General features: G+C 40.3%; 1 protein-coding gene across 13 annotated transcripts in view; it reads right to left on the reverse strand.

Moving 5' to 3' along the window:
• magi2a (membrane associated guanylate kinase, WW and PDZ domain containing 2a) overlaps nucleotides 1–12,738 on the reverse strand; it is a 216,082-nt gene that overhangs the window by 55,636 nt on the left and 147,708 nt on the right. The window lies entirely within an intron of this gene.

Consider the following 12,738-nt stretch of genomic DNA (forward strand, 5'->3'; position numbering starts at 1 on the left):
ATTACTGATCACTGACTCTTCTCTTGTGGCCACAGCAGCTGCTGTTCAGCAGAGGGTGTTCTTGTGGTATCATGTCTGCAGTGCGCCACACACATACGCACAGACACACAGACACACAAACACACACACTACAGTGCCGTTACTCTCACTGAGCTGCATGCTGATAAATGCTGAACTTATGGGGGATTGTCTCTTTGCTCGCTCTTTTGTCTGGCTCCACTGAGTGCCATCTATAACCTCTCTGTCAGCAGCCTGCGATGGAGTGCTAACTCCATGGGACGTGGGGGGAGAGAGTGTGAGTGTGAGTGTGTGTGTGTGTGTGTCATACTGCATCATGTCGGTACTGCTTATCACTGCCATCCTGCATGTGACCAGGAAATATCAAGCTGGTGTAAAATTTTCAGGTAGGAGCTCTTATGATAGAGACCTAAGTCTAGTGGAACAATGTTTGCAACCTCTAGTCATGCAACAACATTCATTCCTCCACTCACAGGTGGAGGGCCACTTACTACCAGCAGGAGGCATCCTGGCATCTTCCCCATATTTTCTCACCTCAAGTGCCACTCAATAACATTTCTCTCTTTCTGCATCACCTTATTTCCCCTTTCCCTTCATCATCTTCTCCTCTGCTTCTTCCTTCCTAAAGTATTCTCTCATCTCATGTTCTCATACTAAGTCCAACAGAAAAAAGGCTTTTTTTTGAAGAGAACTTTCATGCACACAAGCTTGTACATTTTTTATTCTGCTTTTTCTGATGTAGTCTGTGGATGTGAGGCAAACCACACGCCCCTGAGACACCCCGGGGATTTACACATGTCCTGATTCCTTTTTCCATTCTTTCTTTTCTTCCATCTTTTGAGGGGCAAACCAGCTGGACCAAATTGTTTCAGCGCCTTTAGCCTTTAGTAGTCACCAAATATTAAAGTCCTTTCCTGCTGGATACTGCACTGTACTGGGCTTCATTTATCATGTCACCTTTGAATGCAGTGCTCATTCGAGCACTGAGGCTACTGCGAAAAAACTCCCACAAAGTGATTAATGAAAGTTTCTGCTGGTCAGTACGAGCACAAAATCCAACACTGAGTTTAGGACACACAATCAGCGGCACGCACAACACACGATGAAATACACAAAATATAGGCTTTTTATACAAATAGTATCAAAAAGTTTAGTTTGGTGAGGTGGAGACTAAGCTACTACAGTCTAACCTCAATTATCTAAACCTCAAACTTTAGCTGCAAAGTCTCTGAAATGCCACCACAGACAAAGTTACATTACTGGCCTTAATTATCTGGCTTTCCATTCTGAAATGTCATTGAATTCACAGATACATGTTCAAAAAAAATGATTTTAACCCATGAGATAAAATGACCTTTAGGCTATAGATTTTCAGCACATCAGTGCTATATATTTTCAAAACTCTGAAAGAAAAGCAGCGTACTCAACGACTGTATGATTCCTATTTGTGTAAACTTTTATACAGTCAGTTTACAGTGCAGCCAAACAAACTCACATTGTTTGCAGTCAATAAGACATTTCCCCATCATGTCTTGAGCAAACGCAACTTGATTCCATGTTGTGTTTTCCAGTAAAGTTAGTTACCGTCTTGTGGAGTTGGAGGTGCAACTATTGCGTCCAGCTATTGTGTGAAATATTTGAAACTGATCCGCTGACAAACAAATGACTGTTTTGCAGTTGTTTTTTTTGCATCACCAGTAACTTAATGCAGCTCTGACACAGCTGTGGAGAGGCTGACATCAGTACAGTAACACTGGATCACATGCTGCATTGTTCCCTGTCAATCTATTATGCTTCAATAGGCACTTTAAATCCAGCAATGGCAGACTCCATCACCAACAAAAATCACTGTCTGTAGAGGTAATTACTGAGGCTTTGATTTCAGATCAATAACAAGGATTACAACTTTAACTTTCTTTTGTTGTTTGTGATAAAGGATCTTATGATACATTAGAGTTATACTTTCTGAAATCCAAATAATCTTCATAAGATCAAAACATCCATCAGCATTTATTATATGGAAGATGGTATTTTTTAAAATCTTTATTAGGATTATTATTTGCCATGTTTGATCCTTTGACTGTTGAGCTGTTATCATAAAACAAGCAGACCTCACTTTGTGACATAAGGTATTAGATTAGATGTTTCTGTAGCAGGGACAAATGTCAACATCACATTATCTACACACCACCTGAGAATTCAAGTCCCACCATGTTTAAAATGATACATCGTGGTGTTTGCACAAAGATCAGGCCATTTATTTTAAAATGATCCGGGCCAGCAGGTCCACTGTGAAGATTAGCAGAAATGTTGGAAGTGGAAACCTCAGCTAACCCTCTGATATACAGGAAACACAGTGATCATGCTCTTTCTGAATCTTCTTTTTATTCTTATCAGTGCTGTTATTTTTCTCAGAAACCAACTATAATACATAAACAAAGCTGAAATGACTGTTTGTGACTCAGACGAGAAATATAAAGAGGACTCAAGATCACTGATGATCTCAGCCTCAATATTTCCTCAACCACTACAACCTATAATTCATAAACTGAGCAAGGAAAACACTTTACAGTTTTTGTACTGATAATCACTACCCTGCCTGTCACAATCAAAAGCACAGCCGACAGAGTTGTAAAGGCAGGGATGCTGTGCGCTTTGAGTAGAGCTCACTGGCCTTGTCAGATACAATATTTCTTTGAGCCCTGCTCAGCTTGTTGATGGGTAAACATGACTTGACAGAGAAAATCTCTATATGAGCAATTTACCTGCCTCAGTCTCACTGGATGAGGGGGGTGGGATGACAGTTGCTGGCTGTTTAAAGAAGAGTCTGGACCAGCAGGGCACCGTTACCTTGTGTGAGAGTCACTGTGTTGCTGACAAATGTTGCTCCCCAAACTAGGAAGTGCGATCCACAATAACAACAGCAAAGTGCTACCCAGAGCTATAGACTTGAAACTTGCCGAAAGTAAGACTCACTGTAGAAATACAGCAATCCTCACTGCATGTCACACTCAATAAGATACTTGTCTTAATCTTCTCAGACAAAACTATGACATAAAATGGGAGGACTGTCAGAATATGGCTTGACGGCCTTGTAGGTGCAACAGAAAACAATATTGCAAGCAGAGTCATGATATCAACTTGTGTCGTTCACTCAAACTGATCTCATTTTTTGAAAATGTAGCAAAGAAAAGTTGATCTGTATCTACTGTATCTATTTTCTCCTGTACACCTGAGTGTATACTCCCCTAAAACTTAACAAAGAAGTCATTCTAACCCAGCCCACAAAACCTTTTCCTGCCCCTAAATGCGACCAAACCTTAAACTTAGCATTATCACGCCATAAAACTGATCTATTTTTCAACAGTGATTTGTAATAGTTTTAAAGGCACAGACTAATGTTGTTGTCCTGCTTATTCTAGATGGCAGAGACAGCCTAAAGTATTTTGTCATTTAATGTGGAGCTCTGTTTGGATCTGGGGCCAATGGTTTGGATAAATGGCCAGTGTCAGCTTTTGTCTTGGGCAGCACTAAATCACACAGCATTAAAGGGCCTTTACTTAAGACTTGACCACGTAAAGACTTGACCTCAGATGTGAATGCAAAAACATTCAATTGTCAATAAATTTCAGTTGTGAAATTTATTGAATAATAAAAATGATGGAGACCTGAAATACTTGAGACCAACTTACAGTTTACTGAAGACTTGTGCCTTGGCCTCAGGGACTTGAGATGTCTTTGACTTGAAAACAGCACTACTCACTGTGTGCATATGTTACTACATAATCAACATGCTAAGGATCCCACGTGGACAAGTGCAGAAGCTCAGCCTTACTAACTGCCAGTGAATCATGTGACTGAATTTGTTTAGAGTGTGATAGAAATTGCACAAGCTGGGACAGGGTCTGACACAGATAGACCGGCATATTTCTACATCACAGACCAACAGACGTCAACCTCGGGGACATTTTCTTCACACTGCGGAAAAGATTCTTGATTCAAGTCTTTTAGAAGATTATCAACAAATGCATTTCTATTGTGATGGGAAAAGTCAATGCAACACCCCCCTGACTTTGACGACAATTAGTTAACTGTGTCACTTGCTGGCAACAATTTTCTCCTCTGGTGTATTAGGCTCCGTTTCAATGAGCCACAACTTGTTTTTCTGTTTAATGCATCTGTGCTTTCAGGAGAAGAAGTCCATGTCCTTAAATTCCCTTTTCTGCAAAGTCCCACTGGTCTCTATCTCAGAGCGAGCAGACAATAGTTAAGCAATGGAATTAAAAAATAAATAAATAAATGAATTCACAAGCTTGTAGCTCATCAGCACTTTTCTGGGACAGGAAGAGATGGACTGAACTGTAATCTGGCACTTTCACTCTCCTCTTTTGCCTACAAAGTTCTGGATTATTTGGTTATAGCTGCACACAGAAACACACACACACACACACACACACACACACACACACACACACACACACACACACTTCCTCCCCTTCTTCTTCTACTGCACTATTACTCTACTAAAGCCTCTCCCCGTCCCTGTGGGGTCGGGAGAAAGTGCTACTTCATGAGACCTTTTTGTTGGCTGTTAAATAGGATAATTATGTAAAGTAGTTTGTTTTGTAACAAGCTTCTGGATAATGTTGATTAGATGAAATTATGCATTAAGGTAAATTAGATTCATCTAATTAAAGTCCGAAAACAACGAATACTAATACAAATTTAAAAAATGAAGTTTAAGTCAAATATTGGACCAGTGGAAGTTGTAGTTTCAGCTTCACTTTACATAGCAGAATGTTTTGCAATATCCTGCAGCACAGCTCATTTAGAACTATTAGTTGTTTATATCAATAAAACAACAGGAAATTGGCAACAATTTTTATAATCTGGTAAAATTTTCTCATCACTTTTCAGGCAAATTTGACCAAAAAAAAGTTTCAGCTTCTCAAATGTAAGAAAAGCTAAGATGTAAGATTATAATAGTAAAATGAACATTTCTGGGTTTTGGATTATTGATCGAACATAACAAGCTGTCTGCTGAGTATGTTCACTTGTGCTCTGGGGAATTATAATTTTTGTTTTTTAAAACAAACATCATATTTATTGGTATGAAAATACCTGCAAATTGTACAGAGCCACAGTGAGCTGTGCTGTGCTACATGTTCTGAAAGTTCAGTTGGTAAATGAGTTACAACAAAAATATCTACATGGCATTAGCAGAGGGATAAAAATATAACTGTATCATCTGGGGATCACAATTGGTGCCTTAGCAAACATTCACCAAACAATTTGCAATATGAATATGAGACCTGGAGAGGCAGAATGATTTCTGTTCCTGTTACTGTTTACAGAGAAAAACTAAAGACAGATAATGCTGGTGATGTTTCATATTCTCTTCTTATTATTATCAACAAATGACATGACAAAAAATACAAAGCTGACAATGTTTAGCCTGTTTTTCAAAACTTTTTCACCCTAAGCTTTATAAACATGTCACGAATATGTATATATATATATATATATATATATATATTTTTTTTTTTTTTTTTTAATTTTTTTTTTTTTAAATAAAGGCTGAGTAATTTCCTAAAACAGTTGGGAGCTGAAATTTGTAGCAAGTGTTACTCAAACAGGAATAAATAATGAACTAGTTAGGAACAATTTTTTAGCTGTGGATTAATACACAGTTGGTGCTCTAGTGACTATTTCCAGCAGCGGGATGGTGAATGTGGGATTAATTCAAAATAAACTGCAGTGCCCCTGTTCATCATAGAGAAGTAATATCATATCACAAGGTGCTCATTTGTGTGTTTTAAATAGTTTTCTGGAGAACACACACAGAGGAATAAACCATATCAGGCTTTGGATACGCAGACAATACTATTATATAAGTAGAAAATATAGAAAATCACCAGATTGATCCTGTAACTCAAACTCAAACATCACAATTAAGTTAAAGATCACAATATTGATACTACATTGATTTATTACCCAGGTGTATTTAGTGTATCAGCTCACTTACTTTGAGACACACACACACACACACACACACACACACACACACACACACACACACAGACAGCTAATTCACCAGCCACATGTCACACACACACCTGCCACAGAGTCTTTTGAATTCTCCTTCCAATCTCCAGGCCTCAGGCATGCTCTGCTGGGGATGTTCTCAAAATACACCTATCAATCATGCCGCAGACAGCTACACCTGCCCCCCCCAACTCCTGCTGCAGGAGTGTAGAGGTGAGGGAGGACGCTGCGTCTCTCCGTCTGTAATAACTCACCTGTGGGACTGAATGCTCCCCTATAAAAAAAAAAAAACTTCCTGCGTCCCACAAAAATCTACCTGTTCGGTCCCACTGAGAGGACAGCAGGGCGAGCAGGAGAGATGACATTTCCCAGGCCGGAAGAGCATCCAACACGGGACGTGAGAAGAAAATAAAATAAAAATGAATAAAACACCAGTCATGCCATTTCCCCAGGAGAGAGGAGAGAAAAAAAAGGGGGAGTGTGGGCTCTCCTGCGAGAGACGATAAGAACTTTGTCTCTTTGCCCGTGAAGCTCGTCACGTGACCAGAATGTGACACAATGTCTAGATTTGCTGCCCTCTGTGTGTAGACGAGTGGCGCCTGCTGGGATCCGCAGCGGTGAAAGACAAAGAAGCGCTTTAATACGATTACCCTCCTTCAAACCTGAGCATCATCGACATTATAATCCCCCCTATGTGTCTATATTCATGTACTGTACACCCGGTGTTGTATGTGCTCACTCTCTCTGGATGAGACTCTGTCACCTGATGAAACATGTTGAAATAGTGACAAACAACATCTTACAGTTTTGTCAGCTTTTTAATTCACTTGTCAGGGGGATTCTCGCGATACCTGCGTTGGCACACCTGAGGCGGAACGCAGGCTGAATAAGTTAAGAATCATATGCGCCAACAACGGGACCCCTCGGCTTCCTTTTCTTTTTTTTTTACCCAGCCAACAAATATTTGGCAGGACAGAAAAAAAAAACTTTAAGAGGTGAGTGTTTAAAGCAAACGGCGAGGTTCTGTAAAGAGCCTGTCCTAGTTCTTTTCGTCTACCAAAACAAAAAGAGGAGACAGCAGGACAGGAGGGAGTGTGAGTGGGAGGGAGGGGGACGGAGATGGATACGGAGGTAGAGAGAGGAGGTGAGAAAGACAGACAGAGAAGGAGAGAAATACAGAGCGAGTTATGTAAGTACAAGGCGCCTGTGATGTCAACTGCTCAGTCTTCACTGGAGCCGACGCCTCTTTGAAGAAGCGGGAATCAACGCGCTAAAGCGAAACACACATTTCCCTGCACATTTTGACAGGATCTGGTTGTATGTGTTGCAGCTGACTTTAAACATAAGAGGGAACAAGCTGTCTTTACCAGCGGTGAAAACATTTACTCAAGTATAAGTAAGTTTTTCTTTTTTTTTTTTTTTTAATGCTATTCTATAAGTCAGCTCCGCCACATTTCAGAGGGAAATATATCAAAGTTTTTACTCCACGACATTGATCTGTCACGCAGTTACTTTAGAGATGAAGACATTAAACACAACACATGATCAGCTGATTAAATCTCATGCTCTGCTAAAGATTCAACTACCCACAGTATATGAAGTAGTAAAAATTAGCTTTACCACAACAGTAAAACGGCAGTTACACATTAATGCCTCAGCAATAATTAATAATGAATCATATAATATATAACAGTGCAACACTTACAGGTGCCATTATTCAGCATTAAGTACATTCTGCTGATGATATTTTTATTTACGTAGGCCACCAAACAGTAAATAAAGTAAGTAAAACCAGCTCCAGCTCAACTCACTACAGTAAATACAGCTTGGGTCTCTTTTTTTGTAACGTGATCCATCATTTCTATCACTTAAATTGACTCCAGTTTATAAGCAGTTCAACTTTGATTTATTGTAAGTTGCAGCTAGATAGTGAGGCTTTGTTTATTGTGCAAGAGATGTAACATCATGATTAACAAGACAACAGTCAAACAAAGCAGTCATCACACAATTTCCCTAATATTACTGGAAATATCAGTAAGTCCCTCAGTGGAATGTGTGTCCTCGACTGCAGCAGCAGTTCATTCCAGTAACAGAATCCAAAAGCCTGAGTTCAGAGCTGGTCTGAGGAGCATTTAAAATGAACCCAAACTGTATCCTGGTGCCCTGATTCACCCTGAACTTTACTAAAATTGCCACTTAGATATGAAGGCCTTATACATGAAAATAAAGGTTTGCTGATGCCTTCTCGATGCCAGTGATGACAGAACCTACAGTGCACAGCTTTTCCCTGTAATGAGAGAGTGTTGCCAACACTTTGGGTGCTCTCACTTCCAGTTTTAGCTCCAATTAAAAAGTACTTTAGATAGTGGGAATTAAGTGTTGGCTTGTTCACAACCTCAATCTCAATTAGCAGATAGAAGTGGACTTGTAAATAAAATAAGACCCAAGTTGTAATAAAAGATTATCATTGAGTTTCAGGTAAATTCAAGTACAATTTTGAGTACATGACTTATCATTAAGTAACTTTACTTTCTGGTATTGCCACTTTTCCTTAAGTCAATGATCTACAGACTTCTTCTTCTGTTTACTGTGTGTGTGTGTCTGTGTGTGTGTGTGTGTGTGTGTTCATACACATATAGTCCCACTTAATACTGTCCTCATCTTCCTCTGCCTCTCAGCCTGTTGTCCCGTCACAGCTCACAGCTTCCACCCTGCGATCCTGTTAGCGCTTATCGGAGCATGGTTCAGGTCCAAACGTGGGCAGACACACACACACACACACACTAACACACACACACACACACACACACACACACACACACACACACACACACACACACACACACACCACTACCTTTTCTCCCAATCAATATCAAATTTACAGAGGCAGCTTTTCTCTCCCTAACTGAGCTCAGCTCCCAGGGGCTGCCGGTGCCACCAGGCTGTAGATGTTTGGAGTGAACAACACTCTTCTCATATGGCTGCTTACACAAACCCCTTAAACTGGAAACAACAAAAAGTTTCTGGAACCTAAAAACACCAGGCACCTAGATTTTATTTACCATTTCCCCTGATAAACACAGATCTTTTAGTCCTGACAGTAAAAAAGAAGAAAATCCTGAGCAAATACACACAACACACTCAAGGACAGCTAGAATGCAGTATTAGTGGTTATGATGCTGACAAATCCATGAATCTCTACGATAAAACGAATGTAACAACAAGAAACAGCAGTTTACCTTGTTAATTTATGCAATAATAATGATTTGCACAAAACAGGCAAAAAAAACCCCAACAAAATTAGAATTACTGCCTCGCAGTTGTATGCCTCTGCCAACCAGCCAAGTTGCAGGAAATATGGTCACAATCTCCCCTTCCTGACTTTCAATGTTTCACAGAGGCCAGAGTTGTTTTGTAGAACATTATGATGTCACAGTGAAGTTGACCTTTGACCATTTGGATATAAAACGTCATCACTTCATTTTCTTCTTACAGATATTTGAGTTAAATTGTGTCATAATTAATGTATGAATTCATTTGTTACAGCCAAAAATGTGTCTTGTGTGTTCACAATGACCTTGACCTTTGACCACCAAATTCAGTTCATCCTTGAGTCCAAGTTCATGGCAATAATCCATGACCTTGAATTTTGACCTTTGATCACCAAAAAGTCCATCTTTGAGTCCACGTGGACAATTCTGACAAATTTGAAGAAAATCCTTCAAGGCGTTACTGAAATATCGCGCTCGCAAGACCAAAATGGTGTTTTGCGAGGTCACTGCAACCTTGACCTTTGACCTTTGACCACCAAAATCGAAGCACTTTACCCTTGAGTCCAAATGAATGTTTGTGTCAAATTTGCAGAAGTTCCGTTAAGGCGTTACTGAGATATTGCGCTCACAAGAATGGAACAAACGTACATGCAAATACAAACGGACGGACGTACAACCTGAAAACATAAGGCCTCTGGCTGCGGCTGTCACTGGCGAGGAGGCGTAAAAAAAGGCAGCGAGTGGGTTAAGAAGGAAATAATTTGAATTCTCGAACATCTCACACTGTACAGCATAACAATTAACAATATGACAATTTTATCCCCTAAATGTCAACAGACTGTCATGATCTTGGTCCAACTCGGCCATGCCATCACAATATTTGGCACAACAATCAAAATGCATCTACCCCTTTACAGACCTGCAGCCACCCCCACATTGCACCACGATCCCCTCAGCTGGGATTAACTAACCGGATGAGTCGCCCAACGAGATCAATAACAGTCCTCACAAACACCAGCACATCTCCTCTTGTGGCCGTCCTAAGTGGATAAATGAGATTAGAAGCGCCGGAGGTAAAAGCACAATCACATTTTGACGAACTCCTCACAGGCATCTCTGTCTTTGTCCCTGTGTCATCTCATCATCTTGGAGATCTTTAATGCAAAGATTGAGAGGGGAAGGGGACGTTCAGCGACTATACAGGAAATACAGGAAATATACAGGAAATCTTGTGAGTGTGAGAAATGCAGGATCAAGATGGTAATTCTGTAGAAAGGATAAAATGGGCAAGGCGTTAAAAAGCAATCCCCATGTTTAATGCCAGCACACACAGTGCAAATGTTTTCAGAGCAGGCACCATTCCTCCCTCTCTCACTGCGCCTTCCTGGACTCAGCATCTCTAAACATTTATTTCATCCAGACCAAAGTATTTAAGTCTTTTTCTGCTGGTTTAGATACATCTTATAGCAATGATTAGTCATTTAATGGTCAAGAGTCTTCAGCCATGCTAGCAGCTCTATCAGGCTGTACTTAGTTGAGCTTGGCTAAATGCTAACAACAATCATGCTAACATGCTCTGAGTGACAATGCTAACGTGTTGATGTTTCACAGGTTCAGTGTCAACCCTGGTCACTATTGTAGTTTAGTGCATTAGCATGTTAACAATTCTAATTAGCACTAACTACACCTGATATCATTAGTAATGGACAAATTAAATTTTCACTTGATGATGGTTCTAGATATGAAGTCACGTGATGTTTAAAGTTATTACAATTCATCCTGAAGATAATATCTGTATAAAATATCTTATAATAATATCAGCAGGACAGGAAAAGTCAGGGGAAAGTCATTAGGATTCATTGTCTGTCTGCACAAAATTTTATGGCAAACCATCTAATGGTTGGTGAGCTATTTCAGTCTGACCCAAAGTGATGGACTAAGTTTGTTTTGAATTGGAAATTGAGTCATTTCTGGTTATGGACTGTTGGTCAGATTATATAAACAGTTTGAAGGCATCACCTTTCAGCCTGGAAACTTGTGATGGACATTTTTTTTTAATGTTCTGTCACATTTTCCAGGCCTAACTTCTAGTGTTCACCTTATTTTGAAGGCCTTACTCACACTCCAAGAGTCCAGGTCATAACAACCTTCACATTGTCATACGATGGTTCAAAGTTTAGCTTCTGTTATGACTGTTGGTGTCTAGATGGAGCCATCTTTATCGCCTATAGCTAGGGTACGAAGGTCTTACAGATAAGGATGCAGGGAAACAGCTTAGAGAATACTGCTCAAACACAGTTCTGGTCAAGGATTAGCTCAGTGGGGGAAAGTGAGGACACATATAATATTAATAAGGTCAGAGCATGTGAAAAAGTGGATTTTGGTGTTCAATAGGATCTTCACACATTAGAATAAAGTTTAGCCTTATAAGTAAGGTGCAGTATACCCACTGTGAGACAAGGCATGTTTAGGGACTTGGTGTGGCACTACTCTGACTGACATGCTGACTTTGTGCTGCTCATAATTTTCTCCTTGGTGCCAAGCTTACAATAAATACATCTGAACTCCTTTTTCTCCTCAGTTCACCAGATTTCCACCACACTAACAAGTCATAAAAAGTATCTACACAGATTAATTAATAATACAAACAGTATTTGCTGCAGCCCTACTCACCACGCTGTCCTATCGTCCCACACAACTGGCACACAAGCAGGTGAAAACAAATCCACAGAGTGAAATTGAAAACACAGTTTGACCCAAGAGTGCACTTGTTTGTCTGTCTCCCTGTCTGCATGCGTACGTGTCTGAGTGCTGGATGTATTTTTAGAGAAATTCTATCCTTGTGGTTATGCATTTACCAGGAATATACGGACAAACACCCCACCCACCCCCACCCCCACCCTCCCAACCATGACCATATACGAACATGCACACACAGACATACACTTAAAGAAAAAAGTGACAGTCATTTCTCATTTGTTGTCTGTGTCCATCTCCAACTCCAGCTCTTCTCCTCAGCTCCACTACCTCTCTGTCTATAACTCGGACGATAAATCTCCTCTTGCACACATAAAGGAGAGACGGATGGGGAAGTTGGGAGGGAGGGCGAGGCCGAAAGAGATAGATGACACGCTCGTATATATGTATGCTCGTCTATAAAACGCCTGCTGCATTGACATTCATTCCTCTCCTTTCTTTTTGCTGTGTGTGTGTGGGCGGGTGAAGGACACTCCACAGCTCTCTCAGTTGAGAATACAGAAGTCTTTGTAACCTCCAGTCCCTGTGGACCTGGGCTTTTAAGCACACATCACGAGACTTCCTATTCACAGCAGCCGGGGCTGACACACATACAAACGTTGCCACCATGTAACTCCTTATAAATAGAAATCCTACACTGGCATAC

The sequence above is a fragment of the Trachinotus anak genome, unplaced genomic scaffold (assembly GCF_046630095.1).
Source record: "Trachinotus anak isolate AG129_WGS33_773 ecotype Australia unplaced genomic scaffold, CSIRO_AGI_Tana_v1 ptg000018l, whole genome shotgun sequence".
Taxonomy (NCBI): domain Eukaryota; kingdom Metazoa; phylum Chordata; class Actinopteri; order Carangiformes; family Carangidae; genus Trachinotus; species Trachinotus anak.